At 39.2% G+C, this 16,563-nt stretch overlaps 1 protein-coding gene across 1 annotated transcript in view; it reads left to right on the top strand.

Annotated features, from left to right (window-relative positions):
• The first annotated feature begins 334 nt into the window (after positions 1–334).
• The window catches only part of LOC102780423 (E3 ubiquitin-protein ligase Midline-1-like), a 54,517-nt gene continuing 38,288 nt past the window's right edge, over positions 335–16,563 (top strand). Inside the window, exon 1 of the mRNA XM_006795681.3 lies at positions 335–602. The gene's annotated coding sequence lies outside the window, so the exon portion shown is untranslated. The remainder of the gene's footprint in view (positions 603–16,563) is intronic.

Raw genomic sequence — 16,563 nt, 5'->3', positions numbered from 1 at the left:
ACTCTTGAGAACTATGGGATGTTTTTTTTTTTGTGCTCATCACACTTGGAATATGAATTTGCATGCAAAGCATATTACAGCAAGGATAAGTAAACATGGACACCCAATGTCTGTTTGTATGACTGCAAGGACACTTGCACACACAGCGGGCCCTGACTCCACCCCCCAGCAGTTCAGTGATTGGCCTACTTTGAGACAGAGCAGCTCGCTGGCAGATTTGAATACAGGGAAACAGAAAGGGAGGAATGGACAGAGGAGGAGGGGATAAAGAGAGGGGGGCGGTACACTACTTTGTCCCGTCTCTCTCTCTCTCTCTCTTTCTCTGTGCCGGGTCAGGATGGAAAGGCTTACACAGGCAGGGGAGGAAACATGTCATGAGAGGTGATGACACAGCCACGGAGACGCATCCACATCCTCTCTGACTCCCAAGTTTGCTGCTCGCTTTTGCCACTGCCGCTGCTGCTGTTTCTGCATCCAACAGAGGAGAGAGAGAGAGCTAAAGATAGCTGACATTCCCTCCCCCCCCCCCACTCCCACTTCTCTCTCTCTTCCTCTCTTTTTCACTTTTGTTTGTGGATGATGGGATTTTAATCATGTGGAAGGTAAGGAACAGGAAGAAGAGAGGGGAGTTTGATTTGTATATTTTTTTTTTTTTGTATGTGTGTGTGCTTACTGTATGGAGGTGTGGGAGGTGTGGGAGGTGTGGGCTGTCTCAGAGGGAGTTCTTCTTAGAGTAGTTTACTTAAGTCTCCCAGTCCCTGGGGGATTCCCGCATGCTTTCACCCTCCATCTCAGATCAGACTGTATTCTCAGTGGAAATAAGGAGTGGAAGCATTCAGTGCCAGCATTGCTGGAATGATAATGACAGAGCGGTGGCTTCAGGACTGAGCCAGCGAGTAGTGTGGAGCAAGTCTGTATGGTGGTTGAAAAGAAACTTGTGAAGAAACAGTTGCTGGACAGACATTTATAGCGAGGAGTTCTGAAGAACTTCAGCTTTTAATTTGGGCTCGTGGTCCTCCCTGAAGTGTGGCAGCTTCCACAGACACGAGCAAATCAGCTGATCCCACTTTAAGAGGTCGACAGGTATTAGCTGTAAAACTTTGGCAGCTTACCAAAAAAGTCTGTGTGTGGGCATTGTTACGTAGCATGTGAGTCTGGCTTTTTGTGACCCAAATTCAAAGAGCCACTGGATATTTTGGTGGTTGCTTGAAGCGCCGGCACACATAAAGGAGACAGGAGACAGTGCCTTGAAGGATGGTTAAAAGTGCGCTCGTACTTGAGTACTTGAGTGTGTAAGAGCAGCTTCAGAGGTCCCAAATGCTTTGTCTGCTTTCCACTAAAGTGTGCAGGGAGTTTGACAGCGTTAATTTGAAAGGGGAGATGTTTATCTGTACTGTCCTCCCCAATTTCTTCCTCCTCGTTTGAAAGCCCTGTATGTGCAGATAGGATAAAACACCTTCGTATACAGGTTAGCTGCACTACATGCTCTACACGTTGTTCACATCCGCACAAGTCGCTCATTCTGTGTTTTTAAGCCTCCCAGAGGTCAAGTTATTGAATTTCTTTGTGCTGAGCCGTGTTAAGTACACATCAGTGCATGTGTGTGAGAGCGTGCATGCATCTTGTGCGTGCTGAATCATGTGGGTGACAGCTGGATAACATGGGCTCAGGGCTGCGAGTGCTTTTTCTCACCTGCGGTGGCTCAGCGAGATCAAGGAAATCCAGGTTTCTGTGTTTGATCTGCGAGACAGTGGAGAACTTGAGGAAGGGGAGGTCACTGTAGCCTAACTTGAGGCCTTAAGTAAGCAATCAAATACATTAAATAGAAGTAGGTGCTGCTCACTTTTAGTGATAGTTTATGTTGAAGTTGGAAATGGCTTTAACCTCATGAGGTCTGATGTAAAGTAACTCTAACCCCTAACCATATAGTCTTCATAAAATAGAACTTTTCGGTGGGGAAAAAAGTAAATAGTTTATGATTGCTATGATTTATAAACCCACGTATTTTGATCCGTACAGGTCAAAGTTTGGTCACCAGCAGATTACCACAGCTGTCCATAGTTTGTTTGGAAGATGCCAACTTGTCTGAAAACACTTAGTTTTCGGTTTGTGTAGCACTTTTCACAGAGACTGTTCACCATTAATTGTAACTGTCTATGGAAGTCATATGGAAGTGAAATTATCCAATCCATCCAAATATAGCAGTACTTATGTGCTCAACATAAGTTGCCATATTCAAAGTCTGCATTGACATGAATAGACTAGGCAAAACAAAAAGACCCTCTCTGTACTTGGTCCTTAGCTGTCACTTTGCCGACCAATATAGCAACAATAGCATTGTTACGGTTTCTTTTCCTGTTTCCCCGCGACATGTTTCATTGAGACGTTGTCAGCCTGGGCAGGCTTGACTGAAGCATCTTAGGTTTCAAACCCCTCCTTTCTCTCCCGTGAATGAAGACTGAGCGTGGGAACTATGTAGACAAATATAGCAAATGCTGATTTTTTTTCATTTGTTTTCCTTCTTGGAGCATATCTGTCAGTTTATGTAAACTTGACTCGGGGATAAGGTGCACTCTTAAACTTTGAGCGTTGCTGATGTAAAACGGATGGCTTGGTTTCTTTGAAGAAGAGCTGTGTGAGGTATTTATAGACAGTGTAGCCTCTAGTTTTGAGAAGCAGGAAGCATTAATGGACTGCAAGCTAAGCAACGTGCTGCTATTGACAGGGTTGGAAGCCAAATATATTTTAATCCGAGACCCACAGATGAAGAAAATGTAGGGTAAGTTGTGTCACCGTTTTACCTCGCTGTATGGCAGTCCTTTCTGATGAGGTACTGAGGCCAACCTCTTCAGAAACACCCTTGACAAAAAATAACTTATTTTTTCTTCCAGAAAACTGGTTGCTGATCAACTACAGCTTTGACTTTAGTATTCTCACAACATACTCTCACTTCCAGCTCAACAGTCATTTTTAATCACAAACCCCATCTCCTCTTAAAATTTTATTGTTGTCTTCTCCTGAGGTAGCTGGGGCCTCAAGTTAGGAAACATGTTTGGTTTTTTTTAAACTATTTTACTTTTGTTTTAGACTTTACCTTTTCTGAAGCTGTTTGGTTACATCATTTTTCCACTCGTAGCCTAACCACTCTGACGAACTCTGATGTCAAACACTGACTTTGGGCTCCAAAGTTCCTCAAATTTAACATTTTTGGCTGTTTCCATGTTGTTTTCTTTTATTTAGCCTGATGTTAGCATATTTGGACAAGAGAGTAATGTGCTCAATTATCAACTAATGCTAGCAAGCGTGGTTAGCCAGCTGTATCCATAAACTGTTGATTGCAATTAGGGCTGCCACGATTAGTCGACTAGTCACGATTACGTCGACTATCAAAATCGTCGACGACTAATTTAATAGTCGACGTGTCGTTTGAAGCTTTGTAAGATCCCAAAAGACGCAGGAATAAGTAGTAGGATTTAAGAGTGTAATAACGGACTGAAACAGAAGATGGCAGCACTGCATGCACAAGGATGACAGCTGCCGTTAAACTCAGAAGAAGAAGAAGCAGTGTCCCAGAATTCATAGCGCGGCCCTGCTCAGTTTATCAAGACACCACATATTTTCAAAAGCGCTCCAGAGTTTTCAGAGACGTCTGTTACCCACCAGCTCGATAGCTAGCCTGGGACAAGGCTCACTAGAGCCGATGACAGCACATACCTTAAACACTTAAGGCTGTAAGCTAATGATAGTTATATAAGAGCAGATGCTGCTGGTGCAATAAGCTGTACGTTTTACATCCAATGGATGCATGATCTGATTAGTCAACTAATCGCAAAAATAATCGGTGACTAGTTGACTATCAAAATAATTGTTTGTGGCAGCCCTAATTGCAATGCACAGACAGATACTGTATCTGCTAATTACTGCAAGTGTCACACTAATCAATATCAACAAAACTCAAGACTGCTGTACTTTGCATGTGTCTTCACTTGGAGTCGTGTCACTAAGTCCATTTGAATCTGATAAAAAGTCTAACCAATCATGGCACCAGTTGATGAGGATCTCTAAAATTCTTGAATGATCGGACTCTAAGGTAAAGCACTGCAAAAGTACAATTAGGATATTGATTTTGGTGGTTAGGTTGCTGTTATTTTGTTAGTGCTAAAATAGGCTTTGCTAGCAACAGTGTATAAAGCAGCACACTACTTAGTTTCTCCAAAGTGGGGGCATGCTGCAGGTACAGGTACCAATTATGGAAAAGCACTTCATATGACCTAGCTTCAAAGAAAGTGCAATAACGCTTTGATCGCAAGAAAAAAATGTATTCCAGAAAAACTTTGGTGGCTAATGCCGTGACAAGCAGACAGCAGTGCTGCCCCCAAAATATTCTGTTATTTCACAAGCATGTAGTATCCATGATAAAACGGGGAGGTAGAACTCCTGAGAGTCTTATCTGCCTGTAATTGGTTAATTTGATCTTCAAAGCGTCAGCAGTTGCCTACTTCAGACGCTCGAGGGGTGAACTGCTAATTGCTATCTAAACACGCTTCAAAAGGGACAAGACATACTGGATTCCTTTCTCTCTCTTGCTCTCATTCTCGCTCTATTTCCACTCCAGATCAGTTCATTTTATCCACCCCAGTGCGTTCTTTAATCACCCACTGGATAAGATGAGAGTGTTGCTATGGAAACATCAGAAACGGTGACAATGAGCACAATCGGTTCAGTGAGAGTTGGCAGCTTGTGCAGTCCTGTGGAGAGGATAAGTGGTTCCTCAAACTTTTTATTTTAAAGTTGTCAGGAGCCTCAACAGTGTGCTGCAGTGTGGTATTAGACAAGTTTCAACATTTTAACTATATAAATATAAAACTGACAATGCTTGTACGACTATCAGGCTATTACACAGTTTGTTCCACTTAATGGAGGCTGAAGTGTAGCCTTTTTGTCTGATCTGCAGTCGAAATAATTCATGTTTATACTAAAAGGTTGAGTGGAGGATTATACCACGGTGCAGTGACCCAGCACTGCAAATAACTTTCCACTAATGTGGCAATATGGTCTCTAAAACCTGTGATACTGAATCTCTCTGAACAGAAACACAGAGAAATGGAAGAAGAAAAATGAAAATAAATAAATAAATAAGTGACGTCGAACTCTTCTTTAACATCTAAATCCTTGTTTCGTTCGCTAAATGTAAATGACAGTTTTGCTTGTCTGACTAAATTAATGAGTGGCCACACATTCTGCATGATGCTTCCCCGCTGAACAAGTAGTTGTTGTATTGCCTGGTGAATTTGGAAATCATAACTAAAAAATATACTGACAAGAGTCGGCCTGTAGTATGGAGTAGAGTGATGTTACCGTTGTCAAATTTATGATAAAAAGAGCCTGAAATTTTACAGATAAAATCTGAAGATTTAGTCTAGCATCCTTAAACAAATCAGTTCAATTTCTGTAAGTCTCTTTGCACATTGTTAATGGCATTTTTTTGCTTTTTGGGTCATTTGATTCCACATATTATCAGCTAAGAACCTTTGACTATTTCACCATGAAATAATAAAAACACAAAACCTAAACTAAATCCGTAGACTGTAAAAGATGGACATAGCCATGTGACTACACTCACTGATATTGTCGTCTATGTATTTCTAATTATTCTAGCATCATAGTTGTTGCCACCTTGGCTTTATGGAACCAGAAGCAAGCTTTAAAGATAACTACTAATCAGTGCTAAGTAACATATTTAATATGCTACACCAAAATTCAAGCAGACTTTCTGGTTTAGCAACATAGAAAACAATGTAGTTTGTCACATCATTGTATTCAAAATGCTAAGTGTGTTCAGAAGTCCAGTTCAGCAACTCAGGTTAGCAGGAGGTAAAGCTAGCAGACAGCAATCAGGTACAGTTGTCTTTGTTGGCACACAATGATTTCTGCCATGCATTAAAAATCTGAATGCTCTGAGCTAACCTCTCCCAAGTTCGAAATGCTGCTTTCAGTCTTTGTAAACTTGCTACATTTTCTGTTTTAATTTTTTTTCTTAAAATGTCTTTATAATTTTGTCACTTCAACTGGCATCCATCAACTCACTCTTAGGTATGCATTAGAGTCTTGGTAGGTTGGAGTCTTTGTCTTATGTGGGCAGCATAAATTAACTTTTGGAGCCATCCTCAAGTAGGTCATACTTTTTCAGAGTATTAAAAAGAAACAAAAATGAAGATCCCAAAGACCAGCACTGCTTTTAAATTGTTTATGTAACATGAAGTTTCAGTTTTACTAATGGAAGGCAAAATCAGTGATCCTCTCAGCATGCTGCCTGAAAAAACACCCCTTCACAGGTGTCAGGTTGGGGTGTTCGGTTCTGAAAAAACATTGCGGACATTTGATACGCATCAAGGGACTTACTCAATCAGCTGCGGCTCGGCAGATGTGTTTGGAATATCCATCATTCTTGAGGTCTTGGATAGGTTGAATACCATCATGCTTTTTGACATTCCTAACCTTCCAGTTCAACATAAACACAGATGACTTGAAGCCTTGTATTAAAAATCTAGTATAATTGTTAGCATATTCCACATCTCTGGTGTCATGACACAAGGTGCCCTGTGGAACAGGGTCATTTAGACATTTCAGGCAGGTTAAACGGAGTTTATATAGAAGTAATCAGCTTTTTCTTGAAGAAGCAGATGTCCAAGGTGACTGCTTGACCACAACTTAACAAATTCTCAACAAGATGAAATCCTAATTTCCAACAAGTTAAAAATCTTCAAACACAAAAAGAAAATCTGAGTTTTTCCACAGAGAAATCTGTGCACAACTATAAGATATTCATTGTTTTATGTAGGTAAGCCTTAATAACATGTAAATGTAACTCGATAAGAAGGATATTTTGCATCAGTAATCTTAATTGCCCTGAATAGTTCCCGAAAACAAGATCTTTTTGCATGCTACACTGCATGAGTCGTGCAAATGCTGCATGAGTGGTGTTTATCCCACTAGTGCTCTGTTCATGCATGCAAACACTGACTTACCTAATCTTTACCAGCTCTCTGGGGCCATTTTCACATTGAAAACATTTCATTATCCAATCAAAGTTGCTATGATAATTTAGCACTTCAGGGCATAACCACAGTTTAATCACTTTCATCTCCACTAGGGGATCCTAAGCACACATTTTGAGGCAGCATTAAGGCATTTTAGAATAATTGTGCTCATGGAAGGAGACATTAACTAAACCTGTAGTGTCTGGAAATGCAGCATATGAAGGTTCAGTGAGTGCTCTCTTTTCTGCAGTCAGTCTTATGTCAAATAGCCAACTGAGGATCTTACTGTACAGTTTGAAAAGTGAACCAGAAGTAACATTGAAGTGCATCAGCTTTTAAGGATCGGACAGTAAATGGCACTTAACTGAACTGTTGCTGCAGTGAATTCTATTACAGTGTGAATTCAAGCTAGCACTATTGTGATGTGTGATTATCAAAAGGTGTCAGAAAGGTGTGACGTTTTGCTTCCAGCTAAGTGTTGGGTGTTTTTTTTCTACCCCAATTCAAAAAGATGACTATTACACTCATTTTCAGCTCTGTATTTTTGCTCTTGGACTCTACTAAAGTCACATTGCGTGATTCAAAGTTCAAAATGACACTTGTTCATGTATGATGAGCCTTGGCGCAGTCATCCACTTCATCTCTGAAGCAGACTGTTTTAGCTGCCTTTCCCCTTCCTTTAAGCCAACTTTCTTCTAATTGGCAGACCACATTAGGGATAACCCCTGTGACATCATTTAGAGTTGAGAGTAGAAAAAATCAGAAACAAAGTGTTTAGAGCTGCTGATTACACATGCTTATTGTTGAACCTTTGGCCACAGATAGAGCCTAAAACAGCGCTAACCGTTCTGGCACACAGTGAAAATTGTGCGATTAATTTTCCATAAAATGTTTTACATTTATTTATTGCATGAATTTATGGGCAATATGTTGAGATCACCAGGTTATAAAAGTTATATAGGAGATAGAAATCCTTTACTAATAGATGATGAAGGCACCTTTGTGTGTTTGCATGCGGTGGGAGAGTAAGGATCATTCTCCCTGACAAAAACTGTCCTTGACAACTACAGCTTTTGAGCTGTTAACATAATCTCCGCCCCCCTACCGCCCTCCATTTTCACATGCGCCACTGTACCCAATCTGGGTCACACAAGTGAGATCCCAGACAGACCCTGCCACACACGCACCGGCTCACACACGCACCCACACCACATTGAGATCCCAGACAGACCCTGCTCACACACGCACCCACACCACATTCACAAATGTCACCCTTTATTATAATCACTAATAGCCTCTGCATCCCAGACTATCACCAGCCAATCGTGTTAGGTGTGACTGACCGCTTCGAAACATGAAAGGCCGGGATTGGTCACAGCCAGTATTGTAGGAAGCTGATTAGGGATCAGCATGGCAGGGTATCTGGAATCAGACAAAAGCTTTTAGTGTGTGCGTGCGTGTGGCAACTGCTAGTGTTGGTAACTTGTTAAATATCCAGTCTCATACTGTAGTGAACATGAAGGAGAAGTTAGGGAGGTAGAAGGAAGGAAAGGAAAAGGAAAAAGATTTTGAGTTCTAATCCTCCCTTGAATTTGACATCTGACACTCAAAAAGCTTTTTTTATATTTAGCGAACTGATTTGTTTGGACTTCGCTAGCTTCAACTCTGGGCATGTTCATCACCCAACTTTTCCGCCCTCTGTCCTAGTTGGACTTATGACAACTACACCTGTGAGCAAGGCCGTTGAATATATAAAATGAATATTCTTGCACTTCAAGATTTATTACATACAAGACGAGCCAGAAGGCTAACAGTGCAGGAAAACATTGTAGAAAAATGCTGGATGCAGGAAGATACTATGTAACATGATGATGTACCAGCTCAACAATTTTCAGTTAACAGAATTTACCTTTTAATTTGTAAGTTTATTATAAAATGTTACTTTTTACAGTTTTGTCATGGTGATAGTCACGAACACTGCAACGTACTTTAGTAACTGAGCACAGTATTGAGGCATGCATTCTGATATGAAGTATAAACATAATGCAACACTTGTAGCACAACTAAATATTTTAGCTAATGTAATAATTTGGACCTGGAATTCCAGAGCTTTATGTGACCGTTAATTATTGATGGCCAAGTACAATGAAATTGTATCTTAAGTAGAATGTTTAAACAAAAAGAAGAAGTTCAAAACATTTACTTAGATTTTACATTTAATAAAAAATCTGTTTAATTTAAAACATTTGGTTGTGCACAGTTAATATTAATCTCCTCTGACCTTAGCAAGGAGAGAAAGCCCCCGAAAAGGCTCCTTGTTCTCAACAACCGCACGAGGCTGAAGGTTAATCTCTCTCCAGCCCTCCTATGAAACCAGATTATAGGATTTGCAATTCAGGGAAAAACATAAACATTTGAGGGATCTTTAAAATTCTTTGACATATTGGTGTATGTGAGGTGTCAAATGGTTTAGATGTTGGCAAAAAAGCGAAGCCAAGTAGAGGTTGCACTGAAGAGCTCACAAAAATGTAAATAATTTATTCAGCTTTTTATAAAAATGTGAATAATTGAGAGCTGCTTCTTTTTCTCTCTCTGTCCCAGTTGCTAAAGTAGGCGATGTTTGTGGGCAGTTTAGGCAAAATGGTACCTGACAATCCAACGCGGACAGGTTCTGGTCACCTTTACCCTGAATCTATTACAGATTCAAATTTCCATTTTGAAGTTTGAGCAGGAAAAGACTTTGCGGCGTGTAAAATGTGACATTAAAAAGGCTGACAGCCAGACATCGTCATGTTTTGGCTCGGCTTCAGATGCTTTGCCCTCTTTCGCTCGGTTCTAACATTTCGCTGTGTGTTTGCTATTTTCTGCCTCTCTGAGTTAAGAGCAAATTGGAACAGCGAGATCATAAAGTGACACACACATGCAGTGTGTATGCTTATTATGCGAGCCAGGTCAATGGGGATGACCTACTTCTCAGTTCTGCTCCGTGCGCTGCCACAGTCGCACACGTCAAATCACCAAATGGACCCTGCACCCAAATGTGAGTTTTTTTTCATAGCTTTTTTTGGGTGCTTATTGCCGAGTAATTTCTTTTATGCAATTTACTCAAAGCTATCTGGTAATGGAATCTCTCTACACTTCCACGCAGAAGTGTCGCTCGTTTTAGTTGAGTTTTTCAGGTTTTTGTTCAGTTGAAGAATTCATTGTGCTGAAAAAAAATCAGAAAAAGCAATGCAATCAAATTTCCCTGAAGCAACATTTTAAGAGAACAAATGATCACGAAGTAAGTTTTATTACAAAAACATATAAAACATCTTAGTGTTTAGACCTGCAGTTAGCAACAATTATCATCTTCATTATGATTGTCTCAGTACATTATGTAAAAGGGCAGCGCTCAGTCTTTCCCTTTAAATCGAACACAGAATCTCTCTCTCACTCGTCTGGGGATTTTTTTTTTTGTCTGCATCATTCTCTTGTTGAATCAGTTTTTAGAAAATGGAGAGAAAAGAAAGAGGTCCTATGAAAATTTTAACAGTTCAAACTACAAGGGGAAAGGAAAGCGGCAACCTTCGTGGACCTGACGTTAATGAAAGATTTAGAAGTCGAATGCAGACTAATGGGGGGAGCCGGGCCCAAATATAAACAGGAAGGGAGATCAAAAGATGACACAGGCTTAATTTCCAAATGAATTTATTAGTTATTTTCAGATAGATTTGTATGTGGAGTGTGTGAGCATTTGTCTAAATATGAACTCATTTCTAAAAAGTACTTTAACCTCTAACCCAACCCTGTCTGTCTTAACAAACACTCGTTGCTACACACACCAAATCTTTGGTAGTCTCTGTAAATACTTAGGGTTTGGTTTAGGATGAGGGTTAAAGTAGATTAGCCAGAGTACTTAGAAATTACAGGGATAAAAGTTGGGTTTGATGTAACCCTCACTGAATAAGTGAACGCTGAAATAATGGCCAGTTGCAAAAGGTTATGTGTAGGCATTCATGGATCAGAGACCATATAAAAGTTACTTTTCTTTTTCAAAATAAAACAGCAGGCATCGGGGCAATGACATTTGTGCCCGCTCAAAATAGAAATGTAGCATTTTGGACTTGTGTCATGATGTAACATGAGATGAGTAGAGACAGAAACAGAAACGGAGGAAGACTGAGATAAACAAATGTCAATCTGATCCTTCTGAGCTTATCATATCTATTGAATATTATATTGCCATTTCTGAGGAAAAGGTCACTGAGAGAGTTTCAGTGAATGTTGTTACAGTTTGTGCTTTCTGACTGAATTTTTCGTGGTTAAAGCAATGAAATTAAACTGCCTCCTCATTTGCCTTGAGATTTGTACACTCTCAAAATCCTCTTCGTGGGAACATTCATTGATTTTACATGATGAGCAGGATCTATTGTTGAAATGCTTCCTTGTTAATGAGTTAAAAAAAATCATTTTGCAGGCTCCCCTACATGTAACAGTCAGCAGCTTCAATAACCGCATCCTCTTTTAGGAATGGTTGAAAATACAAAAATGTAAGACAGTAGCTATTTTACAGACACAAGCAGGGACGCACTGATTGCGAGCACCAACAAACAGCCAGTAAACAATAGAAATCTTAATCAATGTTATAACTGCGACTTAAATAGCAGTTTAAAAAGGTCTTTTAGCTTTTCAGGGTACTAAACATTTGAGCTGAGCTAACACCACGTACAGTACATAGTGTTCATTGGCAGTAGTAATTATTAATTAGTAATTAGTAAGTATTAGTAAGTAGTAGTAGTAAGTAAGTATTGGATAATGGCTGGTTGAGACTACACCTAAACTAGCAAAGTTTCATGAGATAATGATGATTATTGCTAGCAATTTTGTTTGCACTAATGCTAAACCTATAATAGCTGTATAGTTTGGTTGAAAACAGTTTCCTGTTGATATATGACTCACCTGTAAACAGGCACCTTTAAAAAGTGAAAACATCATTCAAGCTTATTAAAGACTATATAGTATCGTGCTAATAGCTAACACTGTATGACCAAGGCAAACAATTAAAGTATTGATAGAAAGGATCAGTCTGTATGCTTTAAGCTGTTTTTTAAATTTTAGCATTATATCAGAAAGCTTTTAGCATGAGGACATATCTTTACTAACGTGTACAATGGCATTATTACTCATAACACAGCAGGATAGAGCTGCTAACATAAGCTAAAATTCAAAACATCATGAATCTGTCTTTTTACACAACCTTAAATTGTTAAATAATGAATAACAATCGCAGATTGTTCCAAGCAGATAGATGAATATAGACAGAGAAAAACTGATTCTTTTAATGAAACGCGACATTTAGAACTTCTTTGAAAGCAGCTGTTACACAACATTTCGATAAACTAGATAAATATGTTGTGAACATTTTTAGTCTACACACAAAATTGTTAAGCATTTTAATGAAAGATGAAGAACAAAAATATAATGAGCCTTCTCCTTTTTTTTATACATAGACTTCTATAAATTAGATAGATGTCATTTTGGACGAGGCACTATCCAGCATCCCATAAAAATATAGCTGCAAGTAATGTTAGGAACATCAGTTCCTGTTCAGAATGAAACATTTTCTTCACATGCTGAAGCTGCAGAGAAACAGAGGAGAAATGACTGCGGAGGAGTCTTCCACCGCTCATTCAGCTTTGCATTGCCCCCCACTGAACGCTATTGGTACTGACATTTCAGTGGTTCCAGCAGAGCAGACGAGTCTTTCACACATAGTGGCAGCTCTGACAGTCATGGGGCACAAAGTGATGGTGGGAAAAATAAACAACTCTGATTCCATCAAGTTTTTCCTCCACTCTGAATGGCCTTTCTCCCCTCTCTCTCTCTTGCTTTCTCTTCTTTGCCTCCAGTTTTTTGAAAGTACTTCTTAACATCCCCTTTCCACTCGTTCTTCTTCTGTTTTGTGCTCTGTCACCTCAAAACATGGTTCAACAGTGTCACCTATGGTGTGTTGAGAGGCATTTCATCTTGTCTCACCTGCCAATTTGGATTTGTGTGACTATGCACGTCTATATGTAAGCGCAGATTTAGATTTGTGTGTGTTCCTTTGTCAGACTGAAGGGGTTTTTTTTCTCTTCATCCTTTCGTGCCTCCAGGTTTCCTCCCTCCCCTTTCAAACCTGTCAGAGCTTCGTCAATGTCTAACTTTTTTTCGGCTTTGTCAGGAAGTTATTTTTTCCTGCATCTACCTTCTCTACTTTGTTTGTTAGTTGGCTGACAGCTGTGTGCTGGAATAGAGTGCATAAAAAAATAGTCCTTAGACTGGTCCAATTCATATTTAGTTCATTTATGCACTTTCATTACCTTCAAACAGACAACATGCATTAGATTTCTTTTGTTTTAATGGTTCTGCTTTGTATTAACCTCATTGTGATGAGTCCAGAGAGTCTGATTAACAAAAAGAAGCGTGCTCCAGAAGGAGTGGAACTGTTTTACACTTCAAGAATACCTGAAAATTAAATAGAACTTTTTTTTAATGTAATATTGGATGATTGTGGTCTTTCTCAGTGAGCTATTTAATCTAGTTTATCTTTTAATTAACAACAGTCGATCAATAGTCCTCTGCTATCAGTGTGGAACAAGTGGAACATAATGAACCAGTTAGAGGACATCCGATTGGCCGAGCTCAAACATTTTTTAATATTAACTTCATCAACGTGGTTGGATTGTCACGTTGTTTGATATCTTTTAAAAACAAATGCAAGCCTCAAACTAATTTAAAGGATAAATGTTTGCAAGTTTGCCAGCTAATCTTAGCCAGTTTGTGCCGGATCTTTTTTCTGTCAGCTTGAGTCACGTTGAGATGTTTGTTACTGATAGAAAAAGGGGAAAGTATTAAACATGTGCAGAAAGATTGTACAAACACATTAGCTTTAAATGCCCAGTCGCTTATTAGTGAAAACTCATCACAGATATCAATAAATAGGGCAAATATAATTTGCTGCCCTATAGGAATACTTTAAAAAATCACCTGATACACAATGCTGTATGGTTTTATATTTTAGTATCTTATGAACTGATGATTACTAGATTGCATAAAAGTGCACTGAACAGTAAAAAACTCATGTCTCAGGAAATAGTTATCATTCACTTTAGCTTATGAGGCACTTTAATACTAGATCCACTTGCATCATTCATTCCCCTCACGACTGCCATGGTTGGTCATTTTGACCCTGTCCTGCAACAATAGCAGAAATCCAAAGAAATCACCTTGAAAGAGTGAAGATGTGTCATCTAATTTTTCTAATTATAAGTAGGATTTAACAAAATATGTTTCTAGGATTTAGTTTTAAGGGTTCATTAGTTTTATTAAAATAACATATGTAACATATTAGATATTAGAATCCATAGATAAACAAATAAACACAGGGTATTATAAACATATCTAATTATTTTATTATTATAGTAGAACATTATAAAAAAAGTAATAAAAGCAGATGTTTGGCTAATGAATCATATCTAATTAAGCTAAAATAAAGAGGATACCAGATTAAACAGGTTACAATGACCTCTTTGGGATATTCAGTCTTACCTGAGCTACAGTAGCTCAGGTCGCAGAGCAGGTCAGCCACTAATCAGAAGGTCGGTGGTTTGATCCCAGGCTGCCTCCTAGCTGCATGCCAAATATCCTTGGGCAAGATACTAACCCCATGTTTGCCTACTGGTGGTGGCCAGAGGGCCCGGTGGCGCCAGTGTCCAGCAGCCTCGCCTCTGTCAGTGCGCCCCAGGGCAGCTGTGGCTACAATGTAACTTGCCATCGCCACTGAATGTAGTGCTTTGGGGTCCTTAGGGACTAGAAAAGCGCTATACAAATGCAGGCCATTTACCATTTTACCAACAAGTTAAGTTAGCTTAACTTAGCTTAGTCTTCCAACTGTTAGGCTAATGGCGTACAGCTATTCAAGGGCTTGTTTTTTGGCTTCAAATGACAACATATGCATTTAGTTCAAGTTCTAGAGTTTGTCTAGAAAATTACTTATCAAGCTTTTCGGCATCTTTAGCCACAAGCTAGTTGCTAACTTAGTCTGGCTACTATTGGTTGCATGCCAGGTAAAAGTAGGATTTAAGAAGATTTTTTTTTGTCACAAAAAACTTTACACACCTGACAGGAGTTAAAATACAGAGATTGATGATAATTCTTCCCTACACAAGTGTTCTCTCCTTATTTATATATATAAGAAACAGATTAGTGAAGCCGTGCCAGGTCGCAGCCTCTTGTTGTAAAAAATCATAAAAAAAAGTTGAAAGATTTGCCCAAATCTTACATTGCTTGCATTTAGGTAGGAGTGAATTTGGAGCTCTGCTGCCATGATCTTACATTTGGAGAAGTCCGTGTGTTAAGTTTGTGTTTACATACGTGACCGCAGATGCATACTGTCAAATACTTGGGCTAAATAAGATTACATCTCACCCTACTACATAAACTTTGCTCCCTCATGTTGAAACTGGTCATTTAGTGATTATTTAGCTTCAGAGCTGCGGTAAGCTAACATCCAACGATGCTGTTATGAAAAGGCAATTTGACCAAAAGAATAACAGTATACGCTAACCCTTTCAACCCTCCAAGTTTTATTCGACAGTCGGAAAGCTCGGATCTCACTGACAGATTAGTTGCTATTATAAACACCTCAGAGAGGCTCTTAGATGTTTCAGAGTAGGTGTTTTGTGCAAATGAGTATGTATCACTGTGTGTGCACATGCTGCGATGCCAGTGTAGAAGAGTGTGTCTCTCTGAGTGTTTGTTTTTAACAGTCCAAGCAAACACGTACCCATTCCGTTTCATTTAAAGCATGTGATTACCAAATCACTCCCATCTCCCACATTCAATTACTTGCATTTTCCTCTGTATATCCTTCCATATTTGCTTGATTCCAGCATTTGCGTTTCCCTTCTGATATAAGGGTGTAAGAGATCAAGGGCTTGCTTGGTAATACGTCTTTGTACACAGTTCCCCCCATCCCATCTCTTTCACCAGCTCATCAGGTCTCACAGTAAATATCTGATCTCAAATATCACAGGTACTAAAAGTAGTGGTTGGACTGTGCTGAGCTCATATGAGGACAGTTTATCTACAGCACTTGTTTTGTTGTTTTTTTCCCCAGAGGATGAGAGGAAACCATGCATAAAGATAGATTAGAGAATGAAGAGGAGATATTCAGAGTGCAGCAGTCCACTCACACGAGTTTTAATCTCAGTAAACAGTGACATCTGCTGAAAGGGCCGCACCATGGAGATAAGAGCGGATTTCTTTCCTGCATTTCATTTCATTCCTTGCTTCCTTTTGTGTGTGTGTGTGTCACTGTCGTTATTATGCTTAAAGCGTGTAGAAATTGGAGCATAGTTTATAATATCAATTTACATACTCATTACAATCAAATGCAGTCATACTCAAAATCATTTATTTTTTAAATCTCATTGTTTTCAGAATTATCTCTGTGCTAATCTGACATTTTCTTTCTTTCTTTTTTCGTTTTTTGTGCTGT

Source organism: Neolamprologus brichardi, chromosome 23 (genome assembly GCF_056152115.1).
Source record: "Neolamprologus brichardi isolate AB-2024 chromosome 23, ASM5615211v1, whole genome shotgun sequence".
Classification (NCBI taxonomy): domain Eukaryota; kingdom Metazoa; phylum Chordata; class Actinopteri; order Cichliformes; family Cichlidae; genus Neolamprologus; species Neolamprologus brichardi.
This window is presented reverse-complemented; position numbering and strand designations above follow the sequence as displayed.